Genomic DNA, 11,521 nt, shown 5'->3' with positions numbered 1-11,521 from the left:
TATTTGACATACATCAGTGGAATGATTAAGTGGTGCTTTGCCAATAAGTAAAGAAACAGCAGGAAAAAGAAGTGAATTCTAAAAATTAGGAACTTCTGAATAATTTTAGTAAATAAAACATTTTGGAATACCCAAGGCAGAGACTGAATAAGAGATAAGAGAAATGTGCAGAAGCAACTGAATTCACAAATAAAATCTTTTTTATGCATTGTGGAAATTTTCCAAGAGTCTTTTCAGTACCCAGAAAAAAGAAAGTCCTTTTCATATGATTTCTTCTCCTTCCTTCTATATTATACAGTCCCCAGATCCCTGGACCTAAAACTCAGGCTATAATAACATGGTATTTGTTCAACTTCCATGTTAATGAGGACTTTTTGCAGAATTTTGTGAACCTTATCCATTTCTTATCTTGAGCAACAAAATAAGTTTTAGGTTCCAACTTGACAAGCTTGCAAATAAACTTCAACAACTATTTTTTTCAGATTATTAGCTGCCTCTAGATTTCATAGAAACTCTCAGACTTCCACTTAACCAGCTCACAGATGAACAAATGTTGCCCATCTCTGTACTCATGGCTAGTAAGTTATTTCTGCCCTCATGGGTTCAGCTATGTGTCAAGCAAGAGTCAAGGTTTTATTCTTAAGCTTCTTTATACCAGTTTCACTTGTATTTGTAACTATGTAATTAAATTAAATATTATATAGACTGATGATACATGAGTGGAAAAGGAAAAACTGTGTTATTTCTCTGATAACTAAGTTAAATACTTTGGAAGGGCTAAATAAATGTGAGTTGCAAAACATTTCAGTGTAATTAGAAATTATTTACACCTGTCATTCATTCAACATTCAATGAATATTTATTGAGTCCTTTCTATGTGTCAGCCTTGAGTCCAGACATTGAAAATACAAAGATGAATAAAACAGTATTTCCCCTCTCAATTTGCTTATAGTTCCTTGTGTGAGACAGACAAACAAGTGACCAAATACTCTCTTACTGTCCTTCCGTAGCTATATAGGTCTCCAGTACGAGGGACACACAATATAATCTTGGGAGTTAAGGAGAGCCTCCTGGGGAGAGTTACATCAGAGCAGAAACCTGAAGGACAAGAAGGGTTATCCAGAGTTTGGGAAGCAGATGAAGAAGGGAATTTTAGCTAGAGGAAGTAATGCTAGCAGATGCCCAGGGGTAAGGTGAACCTAGCATATTCTGGGATTTGAAATAAAAGGAAAAAAATATATATTTTTTTTCAGTTTTATATATATGTAACTGAATCACTTTGCTCTCCACCTGAAACTAACACAACATTGTAAATCAACTATACTTCAATAAAAACATTTTTTTCTAAAACAAGAGAAAGTTAATTGATGTAATTTTAAAAATAATGAAGAGACTCATGACTCATACTTTTTGTAAGGAGTTTGTATTTTACAATATCTTGAGAGAAATGGAGAATTGTTGAGGTGTCTTCAGAGAAGTAAGTTAATTAGAATAACTCTGAGAGATCACACTGACATTACTATGAAAAGAATAAACTGGAATTTAGTAAGACCAGTTAGAAACCAGTTGTAAGCAGCCTAGTGGAAAACCAGTGGTCACCTAAACTGGGACAATATGAATTACCAAAACTGGCATAAAATAAGACATAAAACCTAAACAGAATATAACCAGAAATAATTGATAATTTTGCCAAAGGAATGTGTGCTCCTCTAAATCACAGAGCTCAGATGGTTTTACAGTAATGCTACCTTAAAATTTCTTATGCTGGTGAAGTTGTTTCCAAACAACATAACTTTGGTAATGATATAGCTGACAATTACTTATGTTAATGAACTCAAAGAAATAAATAACAACCAAAAATATCTTGAAAACCAGTTTATTGATATATTTACAAAATCTCAAATAAGTCAAAGTCCAGCTAAATGAAAAAAATATATTGATAAAAAACATCATGACCCCATGAGACTTATTCTTGGAATAAGTCACATAATTTTTCACACTCCTATGTAAAGAAGAAAAACCATATGATCACCTCAAAATGCAATTGTGGGTCCTATTGGTAACATGCTAAATTTGTTCCTATTTTTAAAAACTCTTCTTAGTAAACTAAGCATAAACGTTTACTTTCTTAATATAAGAAAGGTTTGAAACTATCATCTAAAATTATATGTAGAGTTAACATTTATTAAGCACTTATTATATGCTCTATATACTTTCCATTATACAAAGTAATCTCAATCTGTAATCTCATTTAATGTTCTTATATTAATTAACTTCCCACTCCACTTACTCATTCCTACCTTTACATCTTGACCTGATTTTTCTATAATTCTGCCTTCACTTTTATGTTTTAACTTAAATGTCACTTTTTCAGAGAGGAATTCCTTCACCCTCCAATCTAAATTAGGGTTCCAATTATTTTCTCTCACAGCATCCCCCTTTTTTTCATTCCTGACACTTATCACAAGTTATAACTGTGAGATCATATCTCTATAACCTTTTAAAATCTTTATGTCTCCACTAGACTTTAAATTATATGACATCCAAAATGGTGTCAAATTATTTCACCACAGTACCTAACACAATGACTACACGAGATAGTTGCTTAATGAATATTTATGAGCTAAATGAATCCTAATAAATGGCGAAATACCAAGGGCTTTCCCATTAAATTCAGGAACAAGAAAATGATTATTTCCGTAACATTTGTTATTCATCATTATTCAGAAGTTGTAGTAACTGAATAGAAGAGGGAAAAGAATGAGAAATATATTTCAGAAAGGAGGGATGAGATGGTCATTATTTGCAGAGGTATTTTTTATCTGAACCACTCCAGATAACAAATTTCAGCATGGAGGCCAGAAGTCAATACAGAAAATTTAAATTATGTTGGCAATAACTAGCTGGAAAATGTTATGGAAAAAAATCTCCTAATAAGAATAAAAGAAATACCTAAGAAAAAACTAACAAGAAATATGGAAATGTGTATATGTTAAGAAGCAGAAAGAGGAAGAGTAGATGAAGAGGACCACAGTCCTTTTGAGGTCTTCGTCCTTAATCATGCCCTTGACTGTTACGCTTTTTTGGTCAATATGGTCACACATTCTCCAGAGTCATTTCAAACTGTTCCATAATTCTTAACCCTCCCTCCTTTCTCTCAGCAGATGAGCTTGACTGCTGTTTCATAGAGAAAATAAAGCCATCAGATTAAAACTCTTTTAAATTTCTATTTTCTGCACATAAACAGATCTGGTTCTAAAACTTCCCTCCTTCCTGTTACAATGAATTAAATGACATTCCTCCCATCTAAACATAGTCGCCTTGGAGAACCTCACCATATTTATATTCTTCTCCCTTGATTCCATATCTCCCTCCAGCTACCATCCTCTTTTTCTCTTCTTTACAACAAACTTTTTGAAAAAGTGATCTGCTCACACTATCTTCATTTCCTCACCTTTTGTGTATTTATCTCACTCTTGTTTCTTCACTGAGTCCACGAAACTGCTCTCTTCAAGGCCATTGAGAACTTCACTGAAACAAAATTTTAAAAATATCTTTTTAGTCCTTATTTTACTTTACTCTGCAGCATTTAATACCATTAACCCTTTACTTCTACTTGAAACTCTTAGTTTGGCTTGAAAGATCCCAGGCTCTCCTGGCTTTTTTTCTACCTCCCTATATCTTTATTCACTCTTCTTTCTCTTCCCACCATTAAAGGTAATTGTTTCTCAGCTGCATAGTTCTGGTATTTCTTCTCTTCTTATTCTTCACACTCTTCCCAGTTGAACTTGTCAATTTCAGTTGTTTCAGTTACTAACTGCTAATGCCAGCTTCTCATACGTCTATGTATTTCTAACCCAAATAAATTTACTGAGCTCTGGTCCTAAATATCTAACCTCCTCCCAGCATTTCCATTTTATTTCTCTACACATACTGGCATTTTTAACGTATATAAAGTTTATTGGATCATCTTCTCTATGGAATCAGTTTCTCTTTATGTTCTTTATCTGAGAATGGTACCTCCATCTACCTTTTTACTTTGATATAGTCATTGATTTTCCATCTTCTTTATCCCCCACATCCAATCAATCACCAAGACTTATTGACTCTACTTTAAATACCTTCCAAATGTGACTTCTCCATGTCACTGGTATTATTCTTTTGTAGAGTTCTATAGCTAGCTCATATTGTATCAGTTAGAATTCTCTTTTGCTGCATATAATGAAAAGCCAAAATATTAATGGCTTGCCCCAAACAGAAATGTATTTCTCCCATGTAAAAGAATTTTGGAGATAAAGGTTCCAGAGGCTGAGGTATCTTTCTCATCCAGGTTCTTTCTATATTCCCACTCTGTTATCTTAGCTCATGCTTCCATCCTTGAGATCAGCTCATGGTCCAAGATGGCTGCATTCCATACAGAAAGGAAGAGAAGGGATCAAGGACCAAAAGCCTTCCTCCTATATGTCAGCTATCTTAAACAGCTTTCAATGAAGATGCATCAAGCCCTTCCACTCAACACATCCACTTATTGATCTCTGGTCAGAATATATGGCCATTTGTACCAAAGAAGGCTGGGACATGTTACCTTTTAGCTGAGTTCTTTGCAGTCCAAAATAAAATCATCATTCTTTTAAAAATGAAGAAAGAAAAGAATGGATATCGAGTGACAAGAGGATGTCTTGTTAACATGTTAGATTACATTACATCATCATAGATGTGTAGATATTTATTTACATGTCCAGGCATTAGCTGTAAATTGCACACCCCTTGATGGGGATAAAAGAGAAGACCATTACCGTAATCAGCAGTATTTGATGTTAGCAAACAAAATTTTACTTGGTGCGTTTTTCTAGTCAAAAACCACTTGTAGGTCTAGCCTTAAATGTAATTTGTTTGATTCAATTGAGTTCCTCCTTAGAACTATACAGTTTTATAGTGGAAAGTGATCTTTGCTATTGCCTAAACTCCCCTACCTGAGAGAGCAGGAGAAGTCCACAGGGTGAATTATTGTCACTATAGCACAGTGATTAAACACAAAACTCTGGAGTTAGACCACTTGGACTAGAATCCTGGTTCCCCCTCTTGCTAGCTGTGATTTAACCCTACTGGGCCTGCTTTCATAAGCTGCATGTAAACATAGGCCTGTTTTTAAGAATTGAATGAATCATCACATGACAGGGACTTAAAAGATTTCTTGGCACAGATGAGCACACCACAAGTCTTGACCAGAGCTGTGACCCCAGTCTCTTATTTCTAGCCCGATGCTCTTTCTAGTCCTACCATACTGCCCCCCTGACCACTGGCTAGGAGTAGAAAACTGGGAGAATGAGAACCAAGGTGGTTAAAGTTCGATGTATACAAAGAAAGAAGGATAACTTTTGAGGCAAGAAAGGAAGGTCCAGATTTAGTGCCTATGACAAGAGTTCAGGACAGCCAGGGAGCAATACAGGAGGCCTTAGCTCCTAGAAGGTGGCACTGAAAGAGAGGTGGCAGGATATGACTGACAAGTGCCTCCTATTTCAAAAATTGCCAAAGGATTGCCCTACCTGATCATAACGAAAAGTAATAGATTTTGTTTTTAAAATTGAGTCAGGAGACAATGGGAGATTACATAATGTCCCTCATTCTAGATTCCAATGGATATAGAATTTTCCTCTCAGCCTTCTTAAAACAGTTTGCAGAACAACATTAAGAAGCCAAAACATCAAATGCCAAGAAAGGACAGAAAAGGCTAATGCTTTGAGAAGCAAAATATATACAGGATTTAGGCATGCAAATTGCTTGTGAGATCTAGATTCATAATTTTCATCCTGTCTATAAACATCCCTTGAGAAGTATATAAACAGGACTTTTTATATCATTAACGGTTTGTTTAAAGATTTAGAGCTATGCCTAATCTGTTTCCACATAATAGCTTTGAGGTGTATTTCTCTAGTTTTTGTTAGGAATTTGAAACACTGAGTGAGATTTGTATGAGCCAGGATCAGACAAAGGACGACAATGCTGTGTTATTGTAGAATGTTAATGCTTAGGAGATTCTATTATGCTTCTGTCACTCAAAATAAGCTGAAGCACCAAGTGCTTTCACATGTGGATTATCTTTCCATCATCACAGATAAAAGAATGTTGGTGCTGTTACTTTCGCTAAACCTTTCACATGGAGGATTTTCTATCATTTTCTGTGGATAAACAATGCACACATGAGAAAGAGCAGAATGCTGACATAGGAAAATAAATAGTACTTTTCTAAACTGAGTTTAAAATATGAATAGATGAACAAATAATGACTAAGAAGAAAATGTTGAAGAACATATTGGTTTCTTTTCTAACTCAGAGGAAATAACATTTCCTTTAGTTTATGAGATGCCATGAACTTGTTCAAAGAAAGCCCATGAAATCTTAAATAGAAAAGTGTTGATTATTTCTCCACCTCAAGGCCCAACTTTAAGTCTGTGTACAAACTTACCTGCATATCCAATAGATAGTAGTTTTGTTCAGGGAGTGTTCTCATAGTTACTTTCTTTTAAAAAAAGGAAGAGTTTTCTGGAAAATAATTTTCATTCAAGATGGACTGCTGAAATTTCCTTGAAATTTTATGACTCCATTTGTCATTCCATCATGGACAGGAAAAACATGGTTAAAAAGGCCAGATGGCAACATAAATGACAAACTTAGTAGAGTTTTCAAGGAATCCTTATTCATAAGAATAGTAACAACAATAATAATAATTACTGCCGTCAACTGTGATAGATTTCTTACAAGGATTATTACATTCAATTCAACAATCGTATGGGGAGCAATATTATCCTACTTAAAAGATAAGGTAATTGAGTCTCAGAGAGGCCCAGTAACTAATACAGTCACTCAAATTATAATCAGGTGGGTCCAGGATTTGAACGCAGATCTGTCCAAACTTTCCTGGGACAATCTTGCTGTGTTCCTCTCATTCTTCATGCTACCCTTCTTTCCTTTTTTGCAAAGATACAGATGACCATGACTCCGTAGTCCAACATCAACCACTTCCTCTTTATGTTCTGGCCTAGAATATTTCCACATAGAACTCCCTCCTTCATAAGATGAGCCAGGCTCATGAATTGGGAACCAATGGGTGCATGTATGGGCAGACTGTGACAGACTCTGTGTTACCCTGTCATACTCAGTTTTTCCTCAACCCTGTTGTAAAGGCATTATTTTCCCTATTTGCAGATTCAAGAGCTGAAGCTCTCTGTTAAATAATTTGCTCAAAGCTAGACACATAGTAAACATATATTATCATTTAATACAGTGCCTTGCACATAATAAGTGTTCAGTAAATATTTGCTAATGGATGAAGGAATACAAGTAATAGCATATCTGGAATGCTTAACCCAGTTCTTTTTATTTTTATTTTTTTTAATTAAAGTATAGTTGATTTACTATGTTGTGTTATTTTCTGCTATACAACAAAGTTTTGTTTTGTTTTGTTGCGGTATGCGGGCCTCTCCCCTTGTGGAGCACAGGCTCTGGATGCGCAGGCCCAGCGGCCATGGCTCACAGGCCCAGCCGCTCCGCGGCATGTGGGACCCTCCCGGACTGGGGCATGAACCCATGTCCCCTGCACCGGCAGGCGGACTCAGCAAAGTGATTCAGTTATACATATGTATGCATACATTCCTTTTTATATTCTTTTCCATTATGGTTTATCACAGGATATTGAATAGAGTTCCCTGTGCTATACAGTAGGACCTTGTTTTTTATCCATTCTATATATAATAGTTTGCATCTGCTAACCCCAAACTCCCAATCCACCCCTCCCCTGCCCCACCTCCCCCTTGGCAACCACAAGTCTGTTCTCTATGTCTGTGACTTTGTTTTTGTTTTGTAGATAGTTTCATTTGTGTTATATTTTAGATTCCACATATAAGTGATATCATATTAACCCGATCTTTTGACTTAAAAATCTCTGATTTTTTTTCTTATATCTCTGGAGTAAACTAAATAAGGTATTGGATATTAGTAAAAATTTAACTGCTGAGTTCTCTGATTATCCTTTCTTAGATTCCTGATTATAAACATTTTTCTAGATACCACAGATCTCTCCAGAAAAGAATTTGTATGTATATCACACACACATATATATATAAGAAAAGACTTGGACTTACTCTATTATTCCCATAAAAATATTGGACAATTCTCAGGAATCTTTCTAGATTTATGAAACAGATGTGCTCTAGTCCATGGAAACATCATGAGCTAAATGATTTGATTACTAAAATTCTTGGACAAAAAAGTAAGAAATTACAAACATAAAATTTAAATGACGACTTGGCCTCTGTGTTCCCCACAAAGAATATGCTTAAAGTTAATGACTACGTAATTTTGCAAAGATTTTTGTAAGAGATTAAAGATCTGCAATAAGGAGTATATGTGTAATTACTAAAAAAAGATGGAATGTATCAATTCATTTAAAACCTTAAAATGTCTGTCACTTTATTAGGAACACCTAAATTTGTCATAAAAGTTTGGTTTCTTTTTTTTGTAATGAGGAGACTAGTAAAAGAGAAATGACAGAATCTTATCTGTGGTAGACAAAAACTTTCTGCCTTCCAGTCTTGTGGGTTTCATTGTATATTTATTTCTGAAAGTATCATACAAAAAGAATCCTTCCAGTAAAAACTGTCCAAATTGAATTGTTTTAGAGCAAAATGGTAGAAAAACATAAACTAAAAGACAGCTATGAGAGGAGGATGGAAGCCTCAGCACGCTTGCATTCCAGGCACCTAGCATTGGTCTATGAACAATACTACCTGTTTGTGTACACCATTGTGGTCTGATTCAAGAAGTGGTCAATGATCCTTTGTCTCATGAACTAGCTTTTTCAAATTGATCCAAGGGGTGTGAACTATCACCTTTGAAATCCCTCCTTTGTGCAAAGCCATCCTCTTCCCTATGTTTCTTTGTGCATTGGCATCCATACACACGTTCACAAGAATTCATTTATAGTTTTAGCTAGCTCTTACCTGCTGAGAATGAGGCTAGGAGAAATGAGTCCACTGGGCTGCTAGAAAATGAAAAGCCAGAGAAATATATATATATTTAATGTGGAAAATGATTTTCAATCAAGAAGTGAATGACTCACATGCTTTTAGCTATGCAAGAATTAGTCCTATAGAGTTGGGATGTTTTCCAGTGAGAAAAAGGTATAAACAGATGCCTACAGCTTGCTATGCCAAATACTGCAGGTGGCTAGAGTATGGGAACAAGAGGACATTAGGAAAACAGTTCACTATAAAAAAAATTCCTTATTCATAGTATTGCCTGATTAGATCAGATCTTTAACTTTCACTTTTTAATGATAATTTTTAGACACATCCTTAGAACTTTTTCCTTTAAGGGCAGCAAAGTTTTGTCCCTTGTTCTTTACTCAGATGCTAGAAAAAATCGAAGTCACATATGAATAGGAAAGTCTCTTATAAAAAGACTCTAATCATAATTGAAATATTTTTTTTAAAATTCCAAAAAGTCTTAGAAAGCAGACATTTTTTTTAAATTAGAGAAATTTAAGGAAGTTTATACGTTTTAAAAATTAAAACTCTAAATATTCTGTAATGATAATATAGAAGTGACATCATTTGAAAGACTCATATGCATGATTATAACTGATTGACAGAAGCCAAGAGCTTCTGTCTTTCAATGGCTCTGTGTTTCTTTGGCATATGTTATATGACTGCTTAACAAAAGGATTTGAGGTTGAAGGGGGCAATGTTGATAGAGAAATCCAACACTCCCCAGTCAGATATAATAACTTTACTGTGATTTGGAAGACAGAGAAGGTGGGTTTGGAATAGATTGGGATTTGGGGAGCAATAGAATTGATGGGGTGATAGTGTGCTGTAAATAGTTCCAAATGGATGTTTAATCAATGATTTTCTTTCCAGTGACATCTCAAGAAGCTATTATTTCTTCCTATTTTAGTTGATGCTCCCTGCTCATGTAATGGAGCCCAGTATTCCTACATATTCCTGTCATCTGTGCTTTAAGAAAGAAAGTGCACTCAATATAGTCTTATAATTCTGGGCCAGATTTCTTTAGGTCAAGTTGTTTTGGAGACAAAAGTGTGTCTTTAGTAAAGGAGCTAGTCTCTCGGAAACAATTAAATTTTATATGAATTAATGACAGATGGACAAAGAAATATTATTAAATTATACCAAAGAGACTATTCTAAGGTAATTTTTATTTTGAAAGAAAAAAATTTTTTGTACATATGATACGGATTAAGAATGGCAATTAGATAGGGATCAAAAACGATCCCAAACTCAATATGAGACTTCATCCATTCTCAAACTTCAATTGTCATCTCTGTGTTGACAATTCCCAAGTCCATTTCTGTTCCAAACCTTTCTTCCAAGCAGCAGATCCTCATTTCCAACTCTGCAGAGCAAGCCTTACACTACTTGACCGAAACTGAACTCATGATTTATTGTTATTCACCTCTCACTCTCCTATATTTGTTGTCATTTTGTCTAGTCTTCTAAACTAGAAAAGATCAACATATACGCCTCAATTTCCTCATTAATAACCCTAAACAATTGCTCACCAAATTTGATTGATTACATGCCAGGAAGTCTCTCTCAAATCTGACCCCTCCACTCTATTCCTACAGCCACTATTAATTCAGACCTTCCTCATCTCGTCCGTGGATCACTTCAATAGACTTCATGTCATACTGGTCTCTGTACTAGTCTCTTTTCTTCCCGTTACGTCCTTGATACTTTTGCCAGTTATACTCCTACTTATTTTTTCCAAATTCTCTTGGAATCTCATTCTTCTGCTTGAAAGCTCACCTTCTCTCTATCTCCTGAAGGATAGATTCTAACATTGCACTTGTGACCTTCATCCCTGACCCTAGCTTACTTCTCCAGCCCCATCACTTGCAACAACCCTCCATCCCACCCTTCCATTCAGAATGCACCTGGCTTTTCATGTTCCTTAAACTGCTATATTGTATTTCAGCGCCTTTACACATGTTCTTTCTTCTGTCTGGAATGCTCTTCCTCACATTTTCCACCTAGCAAACATCTACTTGTCCTTAATTATGCCATTTAAATATTACTTCCTATGTGTTTCCTGGAGTTTCCACAAGTAGGCTTATTAGCAGCTTGCTCCTCTGTCCTCCCATGAGATTTTGTTCATAATTTTATTGTAGAGCTCATTTTATTGTCCTGCAATGACCAGTTTTCAAATATGTTTTACTTATTTATGTATTCTTTTATTTATGAATTCAGTCAGTAAATAAAGTTCTCTGCTTATGAAAGGCTCTGGAATATAATAACGACAAGCTGCTATCATACTGTACATATGTATTTCTTATTTAAACTTTGCCACCCCTTGTGAGACAGAAATTGCCATTATGTTCTTTTTAAAAGTAAGGAAACTAAGGTTTAAAGAAAGTAAGCACGTGCTGATGATTTGCAGCTAGTAAATGGTGGACCACAATTTCCACACAGATCTGATTTATTTCAAAGGCCAGACTATTTATCCT

The sequence above is a fragment of the Neophocaena asiaeorientalis genome, unplaced genomic scaffold (genome assembly GCF_003031525.2).
Source record: "Neophocaena asiaeorientalis asiaeorientalis breed wild unplaced genomic scaffold, Neophocaena_asiaeorientalis_V1.1 scaffold340, whole genome shotgun sequence".
NCBI classification, from domain to species: domain Eukaryota; kingdom Metazoa; phylum Chordata; class Mammalia; order Artiodactyla; family Phocoenidae; genus Neophocaena; species Neophocaena asiaeorientalis.
This window is presented reverse-complemented; position numbering follows the sequence as displayed.